Source organism: Lichenostomus cassidix, chromosome 23 (assembly GCF_008360975.1).
Source record: "Lichenostomus cassidix isolate B80296 chromosome 23, HeHo_3.0, whole genome shotgun sequence".
Lineage (NCBI taxonomy): Eukaryota > Metazoa > Chordata > Aves > Passeriformes > Meliphagidae > Lichenostomus > Lichenostomus cassidix.
The window spans coordinates 1,904,409-1,910,612 of NC_139503.1; the positions used below are offsets into that span (position 1 = coordinate 1,904,409).

Genomic DNA, 6,204 nt, shown 5'->3' on the forward strand with positions numbered 1-6,204 from the left:
GGGAGCTCCGCCCGCCGCGCCGTGAGGGGAGAGACACCCGCCCGGAGAGCCAGCGCGCATGCGGAGAGCGGAGCCGCGCCGCCCGGGCGGGATTCGAACCCGCGGGGTGAGGGGAGCTGCGGAATTGCGGGGTGGGATTCGAACCGGCGGCCTGATTTTCGGGCTGGGATTCGAACCGGCGGCCTCAGGGGAGCGGTTGGGATTCGAACCCTTGGGCTTAGGGGAACCGTGGAATTTCGGGATGTGATTCGAACCCGCGGGCTCGGGGGAGCCGTGGAATTGTGGGGTGGGATTCGAACCCTTGTCCTCAGGGGAGCCGAGGAGTTTCGGGCTGGGATTCGAACCAGAGGTCTCAGGGGAGCCGGGGAATTTCGGGTCGGGATTCGAACCCGCGGTCTGAATTTCGGGGTGGGATTCGAACCGATGGCCTCAGGGGAGCAGGGGAATTACGAGGTGGGATTCGAACCCGTGGTCTCAGGGGGATTTCCGGGTGGGATTCGAACCCTCGGCCTGAATTCCGGGCTGGGATTCGAACCGGCGGTCTTAGGGGAATTTCGGGGTGGGATTCGAACCCATGGCCTTTGGGGATGCAAGTGATGCCTAAAAAGCTGATAAAAATAAAACACACCGCAGTAGAGGGAAAAAGGGTTTTACTTTGGTTTTAACAGGATCCCATCGTCCAAGGTGGAACCACACCGAGGAGCACACTGTGTACAACGTGTACACAATTTTATGGACTTCACAAATTAGCATATCTATCTAAAATCCCCCGATAAGAAAGCTAACAAATGAAGTAAATGGCCCCCTATTCTAATTATCCCCTCCTAAATGAGGCTACAATCCAGTTTACAAAAACATGTTCTAGAGAGGAGGATCCGTTTAAGGTTGGAACCTCTTGTTTGGAGATAGCAGGGATGTTTCTTCTTCCCCAGAGAACTCTGAAATACCAGAGTGCAAGGGTTATAAACGTGGGGCTGAGACAGGGAGTGAAAGGTACTGGGAATGGGTATAAAATGTACAAAAAGGGTATAAAAAGAGTATAAAGAGAAAGGACAAAAACCATCAGGCATCACAGGGAATCATGGAATCATGGAGTCAGGGAATTATTGAACTATTGATGGATAAAATAGAGTTAAGTAGAAACAAAGTTAGAGTGAATTATAACTATGTAATAGTTGGAGTTTGCTAGAAATGTGGTGAGAAATACATGGGAATAGATGTCTGTTAAACTGATAAACCACAAACAAGAGATCAAGATGTCCTGAAGGAATAAAAAGAAACAAACCTGATGTATCCTAAGAAATCTGTGATTTCCAGTCACACCTCCCTGGGCAGAGTGTCAATAAATTGAATTAGAGCTAAAGAACACTTCAGCCTTCAGCCCTGAGCCAAACCAGCAGACTGAGATATCTCCAGCCTGGCGGAGAGCGGAATAGAGGGAAGGAGGGATGATTGGAGTGGAAATGGTTTTTTGGACTCAATGAATATGTAAGTTACAGAAAGCACTTCAGTGCACGTTGAAATGAATAGGGTGTGGGGCTGAGAATGAGGCAAACAGCTACTCCGTAAGGCTTTGTTCTCCTAAGAAATGTTCAATATTATATTCCTAAAAATGCCGGCCTGTGAGTTTGTCTGTATCACGGGGAAGCGGACCCACGGCTCGTTCATTCACCGGCGCTCCCGGGGAATGCTGTGCTTCCAGGGGGACAGAGCTGGACGCACCAGTTCTTCTCCCCGTGTTCCTGACCCAGGTCCCAAATCCCAATCCCTATCTCGAATCCCCATCCCAATCCCAATCCCCATCCCGAATCCCCATCCCAAATCCCGATCCCAAATCCCGATCCCAATCCCACTTTCCCAAATCCCCAATCCGATCCCAATCCCAGCACAGCCCATTGAATCCCAACCCGTGGGAACCCCCTGCCGGACCGAACCACTGCCCGCTCGGGGGGAGCGGGCTGTACCAACACGCCGGGGCAGGGGGGTGCTGGGTGGAAGGCTCCGGTGCACGTGCGGGCAGCGGGCCGGTCCAAGTGCGCGGGGCGGCGGGGGGAGCCGGGCCGTACCAAGGTGACAGTGGGCGAGCCGCCCGCGGGCCGTACCACTGCGCCAGGCGGGGGGAGAGGGCTGTACCATGTTGTTCAAGGGGGGCTGTGATAAAAGCAGCGGGATGGAAGGAGATGGAAGGAGAACCTCCCGCTGGGGCAGCGTGTTATCCAACCTGCTGTTATCCAACCTGCTGTTGTTATCCAACCTGGCGTTATCCAACCTGGCGTTATCCAACCGGGCTTTGAGCAATTCCAACCTCGGGGCATTCCCCAGCCTGTGCCGCGCTCACAGCGAGCAATTCCCTTCCTGTATCGCTCCTTGTCTCACCTCTGCAGCTCCTGCCGAGGAATCCTCACCGGGAATCTCCTCCGGATGATACAGGAGAATCAGAAATTAAGAGATAACTTGGCAGAAACTGCTCACCACACAATATATCTACTGACTTAGCATTCATTGTGTTTGCCAAACAAGGACTGTGATAATCTGGAACTTCCACGCTGGCAAAAAACCCCCAAATTTGTTGTTCTGGTCTTTGGATGGAGAGAAGATCAGTCGAAAAGACCTTCTGCACAGAGCCCTCCATTAAACAGAACTACACAGGCGCAAGGGTGTAAAAATGACTTTTAAGCTCGTTATAATGCAAAGCGGGGATAGGTTGTGCATATGGATAAGAGAATTGGGAAACTCTGAATTTGTAACTTGAGTCTATTGAACTCCATTGAACTTATAGCTCAGTATATATACATAAATATATACATATATATATATATACTGAGCAATACGGGACTGACGCCGCGCGTGTCTTTGGAGGGCCACCTCCCTCTGCAATAACCACACCGCCTTCACAACTTAAAATCCTACAGGTTGGGAAGTTTTGCCTCTTTCCTAAATCACTAGAAAGCGCCGCGCGGGGACCTCCCATCCCCAGCCATGCCATGCCTCCCCTCCGCGCGGCGAATGGACTCGCCCAGCGCGCTGCCCGGGGCGGGGCGGACCGTACCATGTTCCGACCGCGGGGGGTGTGCATGGCGGGCCGTACCACCATAGCGGGCGGGCCGTACCATGTGGCCGCTGTGGGGGCGCAGGGCGGGCCGTACCACGGGCGGCGCGGGGGGGCGCGGCCTGTGCGCTCGGAGCCGTGAGGCGGCGCGCGGCTCTCGCTGTCTCCGGCCGGCCCGGGCCCAGCGCTGCCCAGCCCCGACACGGGCCCCGCCGCCCGCCCGCCGCCCCGCCCGACCCCGCCGGGCCCCCGGCCCGCTCAATGCCCAGGGTGAGGGCCGCTGAGGGGAGCGGGAGGCGGGCAGAGGCTGCGGCCGCCGCCCGGGGAGGAAGGAAGGAGGGAAGGAAGGGGAATGCCGGGTGTGCTCGGCTGCCGGAGGGATCCCCTGCTCCGGGGGGCTGCTCAGGCCCCTGGGGGTGCTCTGGAGGGGTTTGGGCTCTGTGGGGCTGCTCTGGAGGGTTTGGGGTTCGCAGGGGCTGAGGGGCGGCTTGGGGTGGGTTTGGGGTCTATGAGGGTTTTGCTGAGCTGAAAGGCTGATTTGGGGTGGGTTTGGGGTCTGTGAGGCTCTGTCTGTGCTGAGGGGCTGGTTGGGGTGGGATTTTTGGTACACAGGGCTCTGTCTGAGGTGCAGGGCTGATTTGGTGTGGATTTGGGGTCTATGAGGCTCTGTCTGTGCTGTAGTGTTTATTTGGGGTGAAATTTGGGGTCCAGGAAGCTTTCTCTGTGCTGAAGGGCTGCTTTGGGGTGGATTTGGGGTGCAGGAGGCTCTGTCTGAGCTAAAGAGCTGCTGTGGGGTGGGATTTGGGGTCCAGGAAGCTCTTGCTGAGCTGAAGTGTTTATTTGGGTGGGATTTGGGGTCTATGAGGCTCTATCTGAGCTGCAGGGCTGGTTTGGGGTGGATTTGGGGTCCAGGAGGCTCTTACTGAACTGTAGGGCTAATTTGGGGTCCAGGAAGCTCTCTCTGTGCTGCAGGGCTGGTTTGGGGTGGATTTGGGGTCTATGAGGCTCTATCTGAGCTGCAGGGCTGATTTGGGTGGGATTTGGGGTCTGTGAGGCTCTATCTGAGCTGCAGGGCTGATTTGGGGTGGATTTGGGGTCTATGAGGCTCTATCTGAGCTGCAGGGCCGATTTGGGGTGGGATTTGGGGTGCAGGAGGCTCTGTCTGAGCTAAAGAGCTGCTGTGGGGTGGGATTTGGGGTCTAGGAAGCTCTTGCTGAGCTGGAGTGTTTATTTGGGTGGGATTTGGGGGTCTGTGAGGCTCTGTCTGAGCTGCAGGGCTGGTTTGGGTGGCATTTGGGGTCCAGGAAGTTCTCTCTGTGCTGCAGGGCTGGTTTGGGGTGGATTTGGGGTCTGTGAGGCTCTATCTGAGCTGCAGGGCTGATTTGGGGTGGGATTTGGGGTCTGTGAGGCTCTATCTGAGCTGCAGGGCTGGTTTGGGATGGATTTGGGGTCTGTGAGGCTCTGTCTGAGCTGCAGGGCTGGTTTGGGGTGGATTTGGGGTGCAGGAAGCTCTCTCTGTTCTGCAGGGCTGATTTAGGGAGCCCTTCCCCTTCCGGAGGAATCCCCAGCCTGTGGGGTTTGTTTCGGGGGATTCTTCGGGGCTTTTAGGGCTGGCTGGGTGCGAGGAGCAGCTTTGGGGTCACCTGTGGGGTCCCAGGGGCTGGGTGAGTGTCCCCAGGGTGTTTGGGGACAGTGGCACTGGCCTGCAGCCCTGGGGGTGATTTTTGGGGTTTTCCCTCGTTTATGGGATGAGGAGGGAGTCAGTGGGGTCACCCCTCATTTGGGGGATGTGAGGAGTGAACCCCAAGGGGTTTAGGGGAGCAGGAGGAGTCCAAACCCCTCTTGAACCCAATTTTGGGAGGATTTTTGGGAAGGGAGGGCATTTCCTGTGGGATTGGAACAGCAGGAGGACAAGGAGGGTGAGTGAGGAGGAATTTACCTGGTTTGAGGGGAAATAGGAGGGAAAAGGTGTTCCTGATTCCTTCGTGGATTTGGGGACAAATTTGAGAAAAACAATTTTTGGAGGGGAAGCAGCAGCCTCGAGGTGCTCTGTAAAGGATTGAAATATTATTATTATTATTTTTGTATTTAGGGCTGGACAAGGCAGGGCTGTGCCGTTGCTCTGTAAAGGCTGAAGGATTGAAATTTTATTTTTATTTTTCTGTTTAGGGCTGGACAAGGCAGGGCTGTGCCGTTCCTCAGGCTGGAGGTGGTCTGTAAAGACTGAAAAATTTAAATATTATTTTTTTTTTTTGTATTCAGGGCTGGACAAGGCAGGGCTGTGCCATTCCTCAGGCTCGAGGTGCTCTGTAAAGGATTGAAATTTATTTTTTTTTAAATATTCAGGGCTGGACAAGGCAGGGCTGTGCCATTCCTCAGGCTGCAGGGGAGCAGGAAAGGCTGAAGGATTGAAATACATTTATTTTTATTTTTGTATTTAGGGCTGGACAAGGCAGGGCTGTGCCGTTGCTCTGTAAAGGCTGAAAGATTGAAATATTATTTTTATTTTTGTGTTTAGGGCTGGACAAGGCAGGGCTGTGCCGTTCCTCAGGCTCGAGGTGCTCTGTAAAGGATTGAAATTTATTTTTTTTTAAATATTCAGGGCTGGACAAGGCAGGGCTGTGCTGTCCCTCAGGCTGCAGGGGAGCAGGAAAGGAAGGCTGGCCAGGATGTGGTGGTTTTCCTGGGGGCAGGGCTGGCTTGCCTGTGGGATTTGGGGCTGAAACGGGGGGGAACCGATGGATTTTTGGGGCTGAAACAGGGGGGAACCAACAAATTTTTGGGGCTGAAACAGGGGGGAACCGATGGATTTTTGGGATTTTTGGACAGGGACTTTTGGGGCTGAAACAGGGGGGAACTGATGGATTTTTGGGATTTTTGGACAGGGACTTTTGAGGCTGGAACAGGGGGGAACAGATGGATTTTTGGGATTTTTGGACAGGGATTTTTGGGGCTGGAAGAGGGGGGAACAGATGGATTTTTGGGATTTTTGGACAGGGATTTTTGGGGCTGGAAGAGGGGGGAACAGATGGATTTTTGGGGCTAAAACAGGGGGAACCAACAAAATTTTGGGGCTGAAACAGGGGGAACCGATGGATTTTTGGGATTTTTGACAGGGACTTTGGGGCTGAAACAGGGGGGAACTGATGGATTTT

The 6,204-nt window shown here is 54.2% G+C and overlaps 1 long non-coding RNA gene across 1 annotated transcript; it reads left to right on the plus strand.

Annotated features, from left to right (window-relative positions):
• The first annotated feature begins 27 nt into the window (after positions 1 to 27).
• On the plus strand, positions 28 to 1,401 carry LOC146427787 (uncharacterized). The gene is made up of 3 exons (XR_014856279.1): positions 28 to 131; positions 669 to 951; positions 1,301 to 1,401. It is a non-coding gene; the product is annotated as an uncharacterized LOC146427787 (long non-coding RNA).
• The last annotated feature ends 4,803 nt before the right edge of the window (positions 1,402 to 6,204 follow it).